Source organism: Macaca fascicularis, chromosome 15 (assembly GCF_037993035.2).
Source record: "Macaca fascicularis isolate 582-1 chromosome 15, T2T-MFA8v1.1".
NCBI classification, from domain to species: domain Eukaryota; kingdom Metazoa; phylum Chordata; class Mammalia; order Primates; family Cercopithecidae; genus Macaca; species Macaca fascicularis.
In genome coordinates, this window is record NC_088389.1 from 51,283,935 (window position 1) to 51,301,933 (window position 17,999).

Here is a 17,999-nt window from a genome sequence, read left to right on the forward strand (position 1 = left end):
CAACATACAGAAATCAATAAATATGATTCATCACACAAACAAAACTAAAAACAAAAACCACATGATTATCTCAATATATGCAGAAAAGGCTTTTATTAAAAATTCAACACTCCTTAATGTTAAAAGCCCTCAACAAACTAGGCATTGAAGGAACATACTTCAAAATAATTTAAAAAACTATCTGTGACAAACCCACAGCCAATATTATACCGAATGGGTAACAGCTGGAAGCATTCCCCTTGAAAACCAGAGCAAGACAAGTATGCCCTCTATCACCCTTCCTATTCCACGTAGTGCTGGAAGTCCTGGCCAGAGCAATCAGGCAAGAGGGGGAAAAAAAGGCATCCAAATAAGAAGAAAGAAAGTCAAAGTATCCCTGTTTGCAGACGACATGTTTCTGTATCTAGAAAACCCCATAGTCTCTGCTCCAAAGCTCCTTGATCTGATAAACAACTTCAGCAAAATTATACAAAAATCAGTAGCATTCCTATACACGAACAACATCCAAGTTGAGATCCAAATGCGGAATGCAATCCCATTCACGATGGCCACAAAAAGAATAAAATACCTAGGAATACAGGTAACCAGGGAGGTAAAAGATCTCTACAATGAGAATTGCAGAACACTGCTCAAGTAAATTAGAAATGACACAAATAAAAGCCAAATAAAATGCACTTGTAATTTTTCCACTTAAACCAACATATCATGGGAAATTCAAGAAGTCTTTAGGTAGGAAATAATGAAAAATTTTAATTCAAAGTTATTTTCTAACATACCAAATAAGTCCCATGGGGATGTTGGTGGAGGGAGAGTAATTATAAAAATTTGGGTTAATTCATCTGGAAATGAAGAGGTTAATGACTGCATTAATACTGATAGTCAAATGCCTGAGTGGTGATAGTTAACCAAAACCAAACCACCACCCACACACACACACACACACACACACATACGCACACACGCTTTTCTTTATTTCCCTAGAGTTAATAACAAAATAAAATAAACACACATTAAAAGAGGAGGGATTTATCATGAATTGAATAAAGACCCGCCTGGTTGCAAAGATGATAAAGAATGAGTTAGTTTTGTAGTCTTCCTTTGTTGTGATATATCTTTTGAAATAATAGAATGCTGTCTGTCTGGGATCATTTTGGTGTGATCTGTAATATATCTGATGAATTTCATACATTGGATATACTAGTTTTGTTTTTCAGTACAGAGGAGGAGAATGTATAAAACACAAACAACTTAAAATATCTAGCAACGTGGAGCTCTTGAAATCCAAGCGTTTGTAATGACACTGAGCATACGAATATTGCCCTTGTAGCGGGGAGAACTGAGTGATTCAGGGAGGAAAACCTCAATCAAGTTGGGGGTAGAGTGACTGGAAAATGCATTCGGTTGCTTTAAAATATCATCTTAACTCTGGCTCCAGATTCACATTTCCCACTTGTGTCTTGTCTTCAAAAATAAAAAAGAGGAAACCACCAATGAGAACATGTGGCATTATAAATCATTCTGACTATTGTTAGAAAAATGAGTAAGGGTTTTAAACAGTTTCAAAGGGCCCTGACCAGCTCTTTTCACTCACCTTGAGAAGAACCATAAAAGTGAGAAAACAAAAGGAATTTTTTTTTCTTTTTGGACACCAGTCATCAGCAATGTTCTCTTCGGGCTGCTGGCATCTGGGCCCAGTTGCTGGGTTACAGGCAAATATAATCAAAACAAACACTAAAAGGTACTCTTTTGGCTCTTAACTTGTTGGAAAGGTCTTCTGCCTTCCATCCTCTGTGCTAGCCAATTCTCAACACAGAAGTGTCTTTCCCACTTGTCCTTCCCTTTTCTTCTTGCAGGACAACTTCTGATTATAAACTTGTTGTGGAGTAGAAGCAGCCCTTAATGAGGCCATTAGACCTTTAGACCTTTTCTCCAACTTCCTGCTGAACGGCACCAGGAATTTAACCTGTTTCCAGTCACTCTCTCCTAGTAGAATTTACCACCCTACCCCCTCCTCTGAGAATTGGTGAGTGTGACTCTTCTACAGTAACATTAACCCTTTGCTCCCCACTTTTTCTAGTTACCAAGGACAGATTGCCAAGGAAACAAATGGTATTTTCCATTCAGGACTGTGGTGCCAGATTCAGTGATGGGCTTCCTGCTTCTCAGCACTTGTGATGTGTTATACTATATTTGAACTTGGACAGGAAAGCTCCAGGCATGCAGGCATGTTTAGAAGTTTGGCAAATAAGATCTATGGCAAAAGTCAACCCATTAGCCACTTTGTCTAGAGTATTTTATTAAGGTCCATGCACTTTAATAGAGTCAGGGCATTTCAGCACGCTCTGCAGAAGTTAAAGGCACCAGGATGATTTGTCCTGGAGAAGAGAAGAGAAGAGAAGAGAAGAGAAGAGAAGAGAAGAGAAGAGAAGAGAAGAGAAGAGTGAAAAGAAGCTATTATAAATCCTCCAGGATTGAAAAAAGTTTATTTATTTATTAATAACAAGTTTATTTATTTATTCAGAGGGTAGTAACCAATTGTACTCCAACTCTGCTAAAGCTAGAACATGATGAAATACACTCGAAACATTCTACATACATTTAAGGAAGAAATTCCCAACAGTGCAAAAGGTTAAGTATCTTGATGAGTTCCCTAGAAAGATGGTCACGTATCCTTTCTGAAAACCTAGACTGAAAAGGCTTGCCTCTTCTCTGCCTGAAATGGTTTGGTTGTTTGTGTGTCATTGTATGTATGTGTTTTTCTGAAGACAAGAGCTGGACTGACTTCTAATATGGGAAAATTCTAACCATGACTGATCTTTTAAAAGCAAATAGTCACTATATTTCTGGAAAGGTCAGAGGTAAGTGTTTTTATCCTGGTGTTTTGCAAAATCTGAAGCAAAGAAGACAAGATACCTTTTCCAGGGTCACCTGAAATATGAATGTTAGAATCAAACATAAATTTTTAAAGTATATATTGTGTTTAAAAGTTTGGAATCTCCAGAATGAATTTTACCCTAGTGAACTAAATAAAATCACTATATTTTTTCAAGGCTGGCTTATGGTGGTTGTGTGTGTGTGTGTGTGTGTGTGTGTGTGTGTGTGTTTCCTTTATTCTCTTTCATCATCACAGCTACTATTCCTTGAACTTCTGCTATGTCAGGGATTGGACTCAGAGTCTTATATGCATTTTTATCTCTTAATCCTTACACCTATTATATGAGGTAGATATTGTTATTTTTATTTAACAGGAGATGAAACTGAGCTCATATAAATTCTGCTGTGACTTGCCCAGTTGCAGTTACCAAACTAGTAGGTGGTGGAACCAGAATGAAAATCCTGGTGTCTCTAAATCCAAAGTTCTCCTTCCACTACAGTAGTCTACAAGGGAGAATCTGACTTAATTGTATTACATCACAAGGATTAAACTCTTGTTAATACAAAAAAATAATTTATACATACTAGCCTTTCTGAATTGCTAAAACATATATGATTTATGTTCATTAACACCCTTAAAATTGTTGAAAACCCTTTTCTGCCTAAGAAAATACAAAACAATCTTCAAAGCAGAAAACATTTTAATTCCCTTACTATCCTCTTTCTGTAATGATTTTCCTGAGTGATTATAAAGCCATAAGATTGAATTTATTTGAGCTATATTTCATAATATAACTAGCATCAAATTATGGAAACCTTTTCTAATGGCCTAGATCTTATATTCAACAGTTTAAAACTATTTTACAATCTGAGTAAGGCATGCCTTTTACTTCTGGCTGCTGGAATATTCTAAATTCCTTTTAGAATGACTCTTCTACTTGGACCTCCTCAGCCAGAGATTTCCTCTCTCTTCTCATGATCAGATCAAATTTACAGACTCGCTACTTAATAAGAGAGGCTGCTGTCTAGAACAGGCACTGGCAAAATGTATCAGACTCAAGTGTAATTTTGCTTTTTTTTTTCCCTAGCCGCCAGACTACCAGGGACCAAATGTGATTTTGAACAAGACTCTTAAACTCTTTGGGTCCAGGCTTTTCATCTGCAAAATGGAGGTAATGACCCTGATATCTCCCAGGTGTTGTTAAGAGAAGGTAGATGAAATGGTCAACAAGAAAACTTTGTTAAATATATAATAGGTGTTGTTTGCATTTGCCGTGTGAATGGGGTTATACCTTGGTTCACTCTAGATCCAGAAATGTGTAATAATTAACCGATTCATCACATGGTTCAATTGACCTTCATATTCTGCTTTCTTCCATAAAAGATAGAAACACTTTGATGGAAAAACGGAATGCCTTTTTCCCTTTGTTTTAAATTTTCTCTGATCTGGACCTCTACCAAAACAGAACTCATTATTTTCTCCATAAAATATGTTCCTCTTCCCATATTTCCTATTGATGATGTCACAATACAGCCAGTTTCAATCCCAATCTCCCAAGTGGAAATGTTAGGAGTATTCTCTTTCTCTCTCTTCTCCCTCCTCTGCCTTACCACTTCCTTCCCTTCTCTTCTCAATTCAACTACACTCAAATTCAGCTGATCCCATCAGAGATATGTCTATTGGATCTATCCTCCACTTAGCCTGGATTATCTCTTACTAGGACTAGTGAATCCTTTTCTGCCAGGGTAGATAGACTTCCATTCAAAGCCACGGCCTACAAAATTGTGTCTAAGGAAAAGTATGTCAACAACAGTCTACCAATTTACCCTCTTTTTCTAGTTGATGTGGCTTTTGTTTCAAATTCCTACATTAGGAATTAAATCGGATAATATGCCAGCTAAAACTATTTTGTTGGCCTAAATAGATTTTATGTTGGTCTTATTGGGGTATGGTAGGTTGCCAGAAGGTGAGGACAAGACCCAAGCCTGTCTTATCTTACTGGCTGTATGGGAAACAATTTATAGGACCAAGAAGCATTCCATGGAAGAAATGGAGGGCAATGGAGAATATCTCTCTAAATATTTTTCCATGTGGGATGAAAGATGTCCCCCCCTTGGCTTCTTTCTCAGAAAGCTCCAGCTCATAGTACCATGGTCCAGCTCTGGGTTCTTGGTCTCAATCCATCACTAGAGCTTGGTCTACTACTCAGGAGTAGAGCTGGGAAGAGAAAAGGAAGACTTGGGTTTTTCCCAGAGTAGTACTGTCACATTAGATGTCATGAAATCATTTTTGTGGGCTGTGACCAGCATTTAAGAAAAAAACAAAAAGTAATGTTATAGAGTGGAAAGAAACAGGAAACAACGGAATAGAATGTATTAGAGTAGATGTCATAAGTTAAGGGTATAGCCTTTTCATGAAGCTTTTATTTTAGTCATATATGAGGGTAATTTTGCTTGGGTTTTTGTGTGTATGTGAGTGTATTGGGTCACAATATGAAACATATTCATTACTCTGGGTCAAGGTCTAAACAGTTTGGATATTGTTAGTTTAGAATATATAAACAACATTCTTTCTGCTTCTAGTTTTCCCCCTTTGATCCATCCTCCAAACCTCAAATGGTCACTTGGATAGTGTTTCTATAAACCAATGGGATTGGGCCATGTGAGGTGGTTCACGCTTGTAATCTCAGCAGTTTGGGAGGTCGAGGCAGTGGTGTTGCTTGAAGGCAGGATGTTGAGACCATCCTGGGCAACATAGCAAGACCCCCCCATCATCTCTACAAATAATTTAAAAATTAGCTGGGCATGGTGGTGCATGCCTGTAGTCCCAGCTACTTGGGAGGCAGAGGTGGGAGGATTGATTGCTTGAGCCCAGGAGTTCAAGACTGCAGTGAGCTGTGGTTGCATCACTGTACTCCAGCCTGAGTGACAAAATGAGACCCTGTCTCTAAAACAAAGCAAAACAAAACAAAGCAAACCAATAATCACCCTGTGTGAGGAGCTCCACTACTCATAGGACCAATTCATGAGCATGACATTCAATATCTTCAATAATCTGATTCCAACCACTTTTCCAGTTTCCTTTACCCTGCATCCTTCTTACTCATCTACTCTATCTTTTCTGAAAGTGCCTTTCAAATTTGTCTTTTTGTCTGTACTCATATTGTTCTTTGGGCTAAAATGACAGTTTCCCTTCTTAACTTGTCTAAATCCAACTCATTAAAAATGACATTAAAATTTAAAATAACATTACTTAACATAACATTAAAATAACATTATTTCTCTGACTATAAATTTTGGATATTACAGAGATTACTAAATATAAAATAAAATCACATAATCGCACAATCCAGAAATAGTATGGTATCTTTAGATGTATTTTCTGATCTTTGCTTCAAAGTACATATACGTACTATGCATACATACATGCATATATATATTTATTTAGAACCCTTCTTTTTTATTGAGTATATTATGAAAATTTTACAATGTCATTAAATATTCTTCTAAAATATATATAATGGATGTATTATATTGTATTAATATATTTTATCTTTATAAGTAATGACTTGATCTATGTCTTTATTATTTCCTCTGATTTTTCTTTCCCTTAGAATAAATTATTAGATTTGAATTTACTGAGTAAAGTTATATTAACATTTTTAAGGGCCTTGATATGTATATTATGTGATCTCTCGTAAGAACTATAAAAAAAAAAAACCTGTGTTTGCCAATGTTATAGAAAAAAAAAGTTCACATTACTTTAATTTGCATTTTCTGAGTATTAGCAAGGTTAATCTTTCTTTTTAATGTTTATTGGTTATTTATATTGCATTTTGAGGAAATTGCTTTTTCATGGCTTTTGTCTTTTTTTTTTTTTTTTTTAACTAGGGAGGATTTTTTCCCATGTTTTCTTTTCTTTTTTTTTTCTCCTCATTATAAATCCTGTTTATTCCTCAAAGCTCAATTAAAAACATATTTTTCATGGAATTTTATTCTAGTGTTTTACTTTGAATCTTTGTTTTTTCATAACACATTATTTGTACCTGTATTTAGAGATCAATTTAGTCTGCCATATTGATTGCTATCTTCCCCATTTAGTTACAAGATATTTGAGGATAGAAAACTTTTTCTATTTGCTTTTGTGTATCTCTCCAGTAAAAGCCACAAATCAAGTATTCAGCACATTTTTCCTGTATGCTTTTAGAATATTCTTTCTGAGACTGCAGTCACGTATATTTCAGTAGATTTACTGAGCACCGAATGCATTCTTCTTGGGGTGCCGGGGAGGAGAGAACGATGCCCTTTCTGAAATCTACTTGGTTATGTTTCCTATCTCCATTTAAAGTAATTTCTGCAGCATTAGAGGCTTTGCACTCTGGGTGATGTGAAGTTTTTTTTAATTCCTCTTTCTCTCAACACCATGGTGTTCTCTTCTGCCTTTATACATTTATAAGACATGTGAGATCATTTAAATGATTTTTGCAATTGGTCAACAGTTAGAATCATAAAATGCAATTGCTGCATAAAACCTTGGAGATCATCCCATTCCAAACCTTAGATCCTCTACCAGTTTCTACTTCCAAGACTTCCTTCACTTGAGCTGGCATTGGCTTCTCTCAAAGTCTAAGACTTGGGCAAAGCATCAGGAGGCAATTCTCCCTTTCCACTCTTTTATTAAAAAAATTATTATTATTTGTGTGTGTGTTTATCTTTTTAAAATTATTATTATTATACTTTAAGTTCTAGGGTATATGTGCACAATGTGCAGGTTTGTTACATAGGTATACATGTGCCATGGTGGTTTGCTGTACCCATTAACTCGTCATTTACATTAGATATTTCTCCTAGGGCTATCCCTTTCCCTGCCCCACACCCCATGATAGGCCCAGGTGTGTGATGTTCCCCACCCTGTGTCCAAGTGTTCTCACTGTTCAATTCCCACCTGTGAGTGAGAACATGCAGCATTTGGTTTTCTGTCCTTGTGATAGTTTGCTGAGAATGACAGTTTCCAGCTGCATCCTTGTCCCTGCAAAAGACAGGAACTCATCCGTTTTATGGCTGCATAGTATTCCATGGTATATATGCACCACATTTTCTTAATACAGTCTATCATTGATGAACATTTGGGTTGGTTCCAAGTCTTTACTATTGTGAATAGTGCCGCAATAAACATACATGTGCATGTGTCTTTATAGTAGCATGATTTAGGCCGGGCACAGTGGCTCAGGCCTGTAATCCCAGCACTTGGGGAGGCCGAGACGGGTGGATCACGAGGTCAGGAGATCGAGACCATCCTGGCTAACACAGTGAAATCCCATCTCTACTAAAAAAATACCAAAAAAAACTAGCGGGGCAAGGTGGCGGGTGCCTGTAGTCTTAGCTACTCCAGAGGCTGAGGCAGGAGAATGGCGTAAACCCGGGAGGCGGAGCTTGCAGTGAGCTGAGATCTGGCCACTGCACACCAGCCTGGGTGACAGAGCAAGACTCCATCTCAAAAATACATAAATAAATAAATAAAATATAGTAGCATGATTTATAATCTTTTCAGTATATACCCAGTAATGGGATGGCTGGGTCAAATGGTATTTCTACTTCTAGAGCCTTGAGGAATCACCATACTGTCTTCCACAATGGTTGAAGTAGTTTACAGTCCCACCAACAGTGTAAAGTGTTTCTATTTCTCCACATCCTCTCCAGCACCTGTTGTTTCCTGACTTTTTAATGATTGCCATTCTAACTGGTGTGAGATGGTATCTCATTGTGGTTTTGATTTGCATTTCTTTGATGATCAGTAACGATGAGCATTTTTTCATGTGTCTGTTGGCTGCCTAAATGTCTTCTTTTGAGAAGTGTCTGTTCATATCCTTTGCCCACATTTTGATGGGGTTATTTGTATTTTTCCTGTAAATTTGTTTAAGTTCTTTGTCAATTCTGGATATTAGCCCTTTGTCAAATGGGTAGATTGCAAAAATCTTCCCCCATTCTGTAGGTTGCTGTTCACTCTGATGGTGGTTTCTTTTGCTGTGCAGAAGCTCTTTAGTTTAATTAGATCCCATTTGTCAGTTTTGGCTTTTGTTGCCATTGCTTTTGGTGCTTTAGTCATGAAGTCCTTGCCCATGCCTATGTCCTGAATGGTATTGCCTAGGTTTTCTTCTGGGGTTTTTATGGTTTTAGGTCTAACATTTAAGTCTTTAATCCATCTTGAATTAATTTTTGTATAAGGTGTAAGGAAGGGATCCAGTTTCAGCTTTCTACATATGGCTAGCCACTTTTCCCAGCACCATTTATTAAATAGGGAATCCTTTCCCCATTTCTTGTTTTTGTCAGGTTTGTGAAAGATCAGATGGTTGTAGATGTGTGGTGTTATTTCTGAGGCCTCTGTTATGTTCCATTGGTCTATATCTCTGTTTTGGTATGAGTACCATGCTGTTTTGGTAACTGTAGCCTTGTAGCATAGTTTGAAGTCATGTAGCATGATGCCTCCAGCTTTGTTCTTTTTGCTTAGGATTGTCTTGGCAGTGCAGGCTCTTTTTTGATTCCATATGAATTTTAAAGTAGTTTCTTCCAATTCTGTGAAGAAAGTCATTGGTAGCTCGATGGGGATGGCAGTGAATCTATAAATTACCTTGGGCAGTATGGCCATTTTCACGATATTGATTCTTTCTATCCAAGAGCATGGAATATTCTTCCATTTGTTTGTGTCCTCTTTTATTTTGTTGAGCAGTGGTTTGTAGTTCTCCTTGAAGAGGTCCTTCAAATCCCTTGTAAGTTGGATTCCTAGGTATTTTATTCTCTTTGTAGCAATTGTGAATGGGAGTTCACTCATGATTTGGCTTTCTGTTTATCTGTTATTGGTGTATAGGAATGCTTGTGATTTTTGCACATTGATTTTTGTATCCTGAGACTTTGCTGCAGTTGCTTATCAGCTTAAGGAGATTTGGGCTGAGATGATGGATGGGGTTTTCTAAATATACAATCATGTCATGTGCAAACGGGGAAAATTTGACTTCCTCTTTTTCTGAATTGAATACCCTTTATTTCTTTCTCTTGCCTGATTGCTCTGGCCAGAACTTCCAACACTATGTTGAATAGGAGTGGTGAGAGAGGGCATCCCTGTCTTGTGCCAGTTTTCAAAGAGAATGCTTCTAGTTTTTGCCATTTCAGTATGATAATGGCTGTGGGTTTGTCTTAAATAGCTCTTATTATTTTGAGATACATTCCATCAATACCTAGTTTATTGAGAGTTTTTAGCATGAACGGCTGTTGAAAAGCTTATCCAGCACGATCAAGTCAGCTTCATCCCTGGGATACAAGGCTGGTTAAACACATGCAAATCAATAAACATAACCCATCACATAACCAACAACAAAAACCACATGATTATCTCAATAGATGCAGAAAAGGCCTTCAACAAAACTCCCTTTTCACTCTTTATCCTGAGGAACCATCCCTCTAAGTACCTTCTCTAGAGAAAAGCATGAGTTTGACTCACTAGTAAACCAGGGCCAGCAGCAGGTGCCACTCCAGAAGTCACCAGATTAACATTTCTGCCTGCCTTCTTGGTGAGGTTCTCCAGGAGTGGCATAACTACCAGACACAAGGATTTTCAGTCTTCTTCTGGAAATTTCAGTTGCTCTCATACTTTTATCAGGTTTCTTATTAAGTCTCTTCTATTCTACTTGCACTGGGAACTTTGCAGATATTCTATCATTATTTCTTTCAGTTGTTCCCATTTTACATTTAAAGAATTGAAGCTTGCAGTATTTAAACCCTCAAGGCCACACAGCTGTTCAAGTAGGGTAGTGAGGACTCAAGCTCAGGTTTGCCTTATCCAGAGCTCCTGTTATTTTCACTATACTAGGTTTCAAGACATAAAAAGGTGATTTGGATTACTGAAACCATATGTGCATCCCTGAGAGACTTTCACCCTCTTGGCAATGCAACCACTGAATTTTAGTGTGAGAGGGAGAGGAGTTGTTCTAACGAACATTTATTTTGAAAGATAATTATGAGTGTTCAGAATAATGAGTGAATTAGGTGCTTATAGGTACAGTATGAGAAATTAAAAATGTAATAGGTGAACAAAAATACTTATCAAATGAAAGATAATTATATGCTTATTTTAATTAAGAATATGTTTGATTTAATGAGGAAGTGAGATTTGGGACCCACAATGCCAGTTTTGGAGGCAGAGTAGTTATAACCACAGACCTTGGAGTCAATCAAAACTGGATTTAGATCCTAGTTTAGCCATGAATACTTCATCTGTCTATAACTAAGTTTACTCCTCTGTAAAAAGGGGTAATAATTCATATGCTTTGGTCACTCATTGAGATAATAGATTCATTCATTTCTCTATTTACTTCTTTGACAAAGATATTTTTGAATATTTACAATTTGTCTGATTCTGAAGATGTAACCATGAATGAGATACATACATGATTCCTGCCCAAAGAGAACTGATAGTCTTATGGTTAATTGTAAAGTATTCTTTCTTTTTTTTTCATGGTGTCAGACACATGCTAAGCAGTAATTCATGGCAGATGTTCTTATTATATTATTATCATTATTATTATGAGTGTGCGTTTCTACAACTGCTTCTAATTTTGACATATCTTACATTTGATAATAGGTGTGAGACCTAGTTAACATTTTCCTGTATTGGCATTTCTAATTAAAGGATAGCATCATAAGGTACCAAGCAATTATTGTTAACAAAGGAAGTACTGTATAATCAGAACCTTGCCTCAAGAACGTAGGATTTCTTCTCTCCTCCTTATTTGACTGCTCTTCCGTGTTTAGCCACATGAAACACTCAGAACAGTGTCTGGCATGATGAATAACTATTAGCTGAAAAAAGAATGTATGACTGAATGAGGGTTGCACAAACTCTAAACACAGTATCTGGCTGTTGCCTGAAAAGAGATGCTATCTAGTTATAAGTTGTACCATGATAGTCTCCATGCAATAAAAACTTAAGACTTTTTTGTAAACTCAAGCATCTTAACTCGGGGGAAAATCCAAGGTGGGAGACTCTAATCAGGAATGTTATTTTTAATGTCATTACACTACAATAGGGGGAGAAAAAGTGAAAAGGCTGAATATACAATAATCATTTCCTGCAAATGAAGGAATCTAGTCTGAGGGAATTAAACTCTGAAATAGTCATTCAGGTATTTTTCCATGCACCCATACATTTTACAATGAGTTCCTTTAAATGTAATAATTTGAGTTCGTATTTTACAATAATTTACTACATTTTGAGATTCATATGTTAGAATTTAATGCCTTATTCAATGAAAATAACTTTTACATGCACTTAGTGCATATCCTTGAAAAGTCTTTAGTAATGAAAAAAACGTGTGGCATGGAGTTTTGAAAGGGTTTCTGCCATATCAGATTCACATTCATAAAGATAAATGTGTTTATATGGGTCAGATTCCATTTCAACAAATACCTGTTTGCAAAAGATGAAAAAACCCCAGGTTATAATCTATTCACTTTGTATTAGGAGACGTGCCCGTTTAATATTATATTAATCAACTCTCATAATATTATATAAAAAGTAGCATAACAAAAACTACACTTTTATTGAACTTAAGATCATGGAATTTGACCCGCACATTATTTAACTATGATTTAACGGTATAATTTCTAGACCATCTGGAGAAATCTTCTGTTCTTAATAATGTTTGGAAGAACATTAGTGGTTATTTAGTTTCAATGTTTTCACATTGTAATTCAAACTCATTACCACCATAAGGAAGTTAATGTGATCAGTATGAACACATTTTTACCTTTAAAGACATAATCATAATAATTTTAATATGTAGGCCAAGTGATGTTGATAATGAAGTCTAAAGGAAGTTATAGCTTTCTCTCCCTACCCCCCTCTTCTTTCCCCCAACACACACTCATTTTAGATAAACATTGCAAGTTACAAGTGTAATACTCATTTACTGAAATATTCACTGAATTAAAATTTGACCCATAAATTCCAACCTACATCAGCTACTGTTTTTTCTCCTTTCCCTTTCCCTTTTAAAAGAAATATGCTTTTATTCTCTACGTATTGAATGTAAATCAGAGAACCAATGCATCAGAGATGAACATTACTTTTCGAAACCTATCTATACACAAATGCTCATGTATCTCAAGCCCTAATTGTATGCATGTGTGCATGATGATTGCACACAGTGTGTAAAAACGTTGTTATGGTGGGTGAGCACTTATGAAAATAGAAATCAGTCAGCACTAGTTTAAGCCAGACATGGTGCGGGTAGGTAATATAAAAGCTTCTTTCTGCAGACCTCTTCAGTTGTCTGTAGCATCCCAATTCTAAGCTAAAACCTTCATTGCTATTCTAGTCATAGAATTCAAAGATGGAAAACACCTATTAGGTTACTTAGTTTATCCCCCTAGGGCCAGCACTGAAGATTACTCTGATAGCATATTTTATTCCTTCTTCTACTTCTCCTTCGGTATTTGGTCCACCCTCATTCTAAACTGTCTATGCTGACAGGGTTTCAGTGTGTTTCCTTAGGTAAGTATATTCACCTTGATTTATTTACATTCCTTCGATATTTAGACACATCTTGTACTTTGCAAATACTATTGCGTGCTTGTAATCAGATCAAGGCAAATGACTTTTCCCTCTTCACAGTATTAATCATCTACCCATGGATCATAGCATACCAAACAATATGGGGGTAGTAATAACAATAGCTTTGATGCATTTTTTTGCTTCTCTGTGTAGACGTTTGTGTACATGTACATAACTGGCCACCAATCTGTTTCTCAGATTGCTTATCAACAAAGGCTTATGAAAAAGCAAGAAGATCATCTGAATTATGTAAAATTCTGCATAGTAACAAGCCACAAAATAGAATTGCCCCAAATCTCATTATTAGAGCAAATAGGGTATGGCAAGATACTTTGATTCAGTTCAACTGAAGATATCTGGACTTTAAGGGCAAATCTAAATTGTTGACCCTTCTTAAATCAGAAATCCAGTTGGATATACCAAAGTGAATGGTGAAGAGTTTAAGATGTGTCAGGATTTTTTTTTTTTAAAGCACTTCACATATGTTAACTCAACCCTTCTAACAGCTTTTGGGGATATATGTTTTAAATAACTCTTATTTTACTGAAAACACTGAGGCACAGGTTCACTTGTACCCTGTCATAGGACTGGTTAGCAATCCAGTAGGTCAGCGTCAGAGTCCTTGCCCTTAACCACTATGCTGACTAGAGTCAGGGGGAAATGAGTGAGCATGTACTTTGGAGTCTGATGGACCCTGCTTTGAATATTGGTTTTGTCACAGCTGTTGAAACGTCATACAAGTCAGTTGTCCTTGTTGAGCCTCGGTTCCTTTGTCTGGATAGTGGGATTAGCAATATTCTCCTCTTAGGATTTTATGAGGTTTAAGTAAGAAAATGCATGTCCAACACTTGGTACAGTTTGTGACATGTGATTGACATCAAATGAAAGTTTGTTACCTCCTTTTGAAGTTCTCTCTAAAGGCATGGAGGGAGCTTGGCCATCCCACTTTCTTCTAAATCAGGGGTTCCAACCCCCAGATCATGGACCACCACCAGTACATGGCCTGTTGGGAACTGGGCCACACAGTGGGAATTGAGCAGCGAGTGAGCAAGTGAAGCTTCATCTGTATTTGCAGCCGCTCCCCATCACTCGCATTACCATCTGAGCTCCACCTCCTGTCAGATCAATGGCAGCATTAGATTCTCAAAGAAGCATGAACCCTATTGTGAACTGCAAATGCAAAGGGTATAAGTTGAGCACACCTTATGAGAATTTAATGCCTGATGATCTGTCACTGTCTTCCATCACCCCCAGATGGGACTGTCTCGTTGCAGGAAAACAAGCTCAGGGTTCCCACTGATTCTACCTTATGGTGAGTTTCATAATTATTTCATTGTATGTTACAATGCAATAATAATAGAAATAAAGTATACAATAAATATAATGTGCTTGAATCATCCTGAAACCATTCCCCCACCTTGGTCCATGTAAAAATTGTCTTCCATGAAACTGGTCCCTGGTACCAAAAAGAGTAGGAACTGATGTTCTAAGCCACTCATCTAACATTCTTAAATTATTTTCTAAGTGATTGGCCTTTGTTCTCCACATAAAGGGCATGTGTTTGTGCTAAAGTGTGTTAGAGATTTTGTGGTATGCAAGTATAAACTTGTAGAATCAAGTTGGGACACAGTCTGACCAGTTTCTTCATATGATGTCTACCAACTAAACTAACGTGTTTGTTTACACAGTGTCTACCAACTAAACATGTTGGATAGCCCCCAATTTAAAAGTAATTCTGCTCCAAAAAATGTGTTGCAATTTGTGACTTGGAGCATGTTTTCTTCTAAAAGCTTTGTCATAAATGGTTAGTTCACACATCTTTTGAGTTTATAAGATATCTAAGCTGTCCTAGTAGCCTGTAGCAAAGACTGTGGTTGATTGGCTTGCCATAAATAAATTCTTCTATTTAATATCTAGTTTAATCTACTCAACTTAGAGTCCTGAAAGGACAGAACTGAGTACTACAATTTCTGATAAATGGAGAAATTTTAGAAAACATAGCTCCAGCAGCTGGCTGGTGATCAATGAAGAGTTCTCCCTATAATTTAAAATGAGTCACAAAAACTAACTAGGGCACAGAGACACTACACTCATGAAGAGATAGGGACAGAGTCCATCCAATGGCCATGTCATGTATAGGGCAAGAATGGCCAAGCTGGTGTATAGGAAGAAAAGAACAAAGCAGATGTATGCACAGAAAGAAGCCATGTGGTTCAGAGAGTTACATGGAGTGAATAGGTACCTGATGACCTTCCAGGTCCCATAAAGCCTGGTTGTAGTATTCTACAATTGGACCTCATAGGATCCTCTTGTGTTATTTTGATAAATCCTTTTTACTTAGAAAGTGGGTTTCTTTTATAGGCAACAAAATGATTCTTGGCCAAACTAAAGTGCTCAGATCAGAAGCCTTCTGAATTCTACTTGTTGCCATTCTGGATGGCTGTCTAGGAGTGAATGGGCAGGGGCTCTGACATCTTGATCTGATAGTGTTAATGAAAGGCTCTGGGTTGGAAGGAATGGGAAATGGAAGGCCTGGTCTTGGTCAGTCTATTTTTGTTAACTCTGAACCCATAAGCCACCGTTGTCATCCGCTCAGGGTCTTCCCTGCTACATGCAGTCTACCACTTTCCTTCTGTTTCACACTGTTCCTGTCTTGAATGCCCTTTTGTTCCCCTTAATTTATACAAAGTTTATTCTGCCTTCATTGTATCTCAAGATGAGTTATAGAGAGTTATAGAGTTTTATGGCAGGAAGGGGGCAAAGCCATCTAGTTTAAAGGCTCAAAGAGGTTACCAAGGCCACTCAACTAGAAAATAATGCTGTCAGGACTTGAACTTAGGTTCTGACTTCAGTATGTTTTCCGTTAGACAACTCCGCCTGTGGTCCACAGGGCCTTACCTCCTTCTTAGTGTATCAGAGTGACCTCTATACAATACAGTATTAAATTATATATTCTCCTGACTTATAAGTACTGCAAATACTGCATTGCCTAATGTATCTTGTGTAACTTATGTTTTTCTTAGTAGACCGCAAGCTTGTTGAGAGCAGAAATAGTACTTTCTTTTATTGTGGTTCCTCTTAGCTCTTCATGGAATGCTTGGCATATAAGTGATCAATACATTTCTGCTTATTCCTTAAGTGATTGAAAATATCACCTGAAGATAAAAGATGAACTTCAAAGTTTCCAGAGCTGACATATTTAAAAGATGAAGAATGTTTTTAACATAGATAAGTCCTATGAAAATTGTTTTATTTTACAACCACTTATGCCAGAGAATTTTGCTATGAAGGGTAGGGACTGGACCTTTGCACATTTTGAGTGGGAGCCAGATTTTGAGGCTGGAAGCTGCATTAATTGCAGAAGTCAGATGATGCTTAGATAAGCACAGAGACAGGGTGTATATAGCAGTCATTCCCACGTAGGTGTAGCTGGGGGTGTGGTATATCCAATTGGAGTAGATCAGGTAATTCATGGATTAACTAGTTTATTTCAAGTGATGATCATGTAGCTTTCAGACCAACATCCTAGTGATCCTCCTCCAAGATTTTGTACTTCGTAGGGAGCATGGATGAGAGGGTGAGTTAGCTTTTGTTTTTTGCTGATTCTAAGCATGTCTTCTTGCTTTCTGATTTTCCTACTAACTACCATCTTCATGGTCCTAGGTTTCATTGTTCACACGTGTATCTTAATGCATTCTGACTGTATATTGTGGGCAGCATAGACAGAACATTCAGTTTGGATTGTGGGAACCAGCAAGCGTTAGTTAAACTTTCTGGATTCTTAGACTCATTAAGAGAGTTCGTCTTTGCTGGGACCACAAAACTGTGATTTTCTTTTAGATCATGTCTCAAAGTGAACTTCTTACCATTCACTTTGTTGTATCCAATTGGTATTCCTGGGTTTGAGAAAGACCAGCAGCTTAGATATGCTGTTTTTCTATTTATTATTATTTTTTATTATACTTTAAGTTCTAGGGTACATGTGCACAATGTGCAGGTTTGTTACATAGGTATACATGTGCCATGTTGGTTTGCTGCACCCATTGACTCGTCATTTACATTAGGTATTTATCCTAATGCTATCCCTCTTCCTGCACCCTCACCCCACGACAGGTGTGTGTGGGTGTGTGTGTTGTTGTGTGTATGATGTTCCCCTCCCTGTGTCCAAGTGTTCTCATTGTTCAATTCACACCTATGAGTGAGAACATGTGGTGTTTGGTTTTCTGTCCTTGTGATAGTTTGCTCAAAATGATGGTTTCCAGCCGTATCCATGTCCCTGCAAAGGACATGAACTCATCCTTTTTTATGGCTGCATAGTATTCCGTGGTGTATATGTGTCACATTTTCTTAATCCAGTCTATCATTGATGAACATTTGGGTTGGTTCCAAGTCTTTGCTATTGTGAATAGTGCCTCAATAAACATACATGTGCATGTGTCTTTACAGTAGCATGATTTATACTCCTTTCAGTATATACCCAGTAATGGGATGGCTGGGTCAAATGGTATTTCTACTTCTA

The 17,999-nt window shown here is 37.2% G+C and overlaps 1 long non-coding RNA gene across 3 annotated transcripts in view; it reads left to right on the forward strand.

Annotated features, from left to right (window-relative positions):
- Positions 1 to 1,749: 1,749 nt before the first annotated feature.
- LOC135967396 (uncharacterized) overlaps positions 1,750 to 17,999 on the forward strand; it is a 117,371-nt gene continuing 101,121 nt past the window's right edge. For 2 of the 3 annotated variants that reach the window (XR_010581482.1, XR_010581483.1), the window contains exons 1-2: positions 2,325 to 2,628; positions 3,963 to 4,046. This is a non-coding gene — a long non-coding RNA (uncharacterized lncRNA). Of the gene's footprint in view, positions 2,024 to 2,324; positions 2,629 to 3,962; positions 4,047 to 17,999 lie in introns of those variants that run through there. The other variant, XR_010581484.1, reaches the window with a different exon arrangement.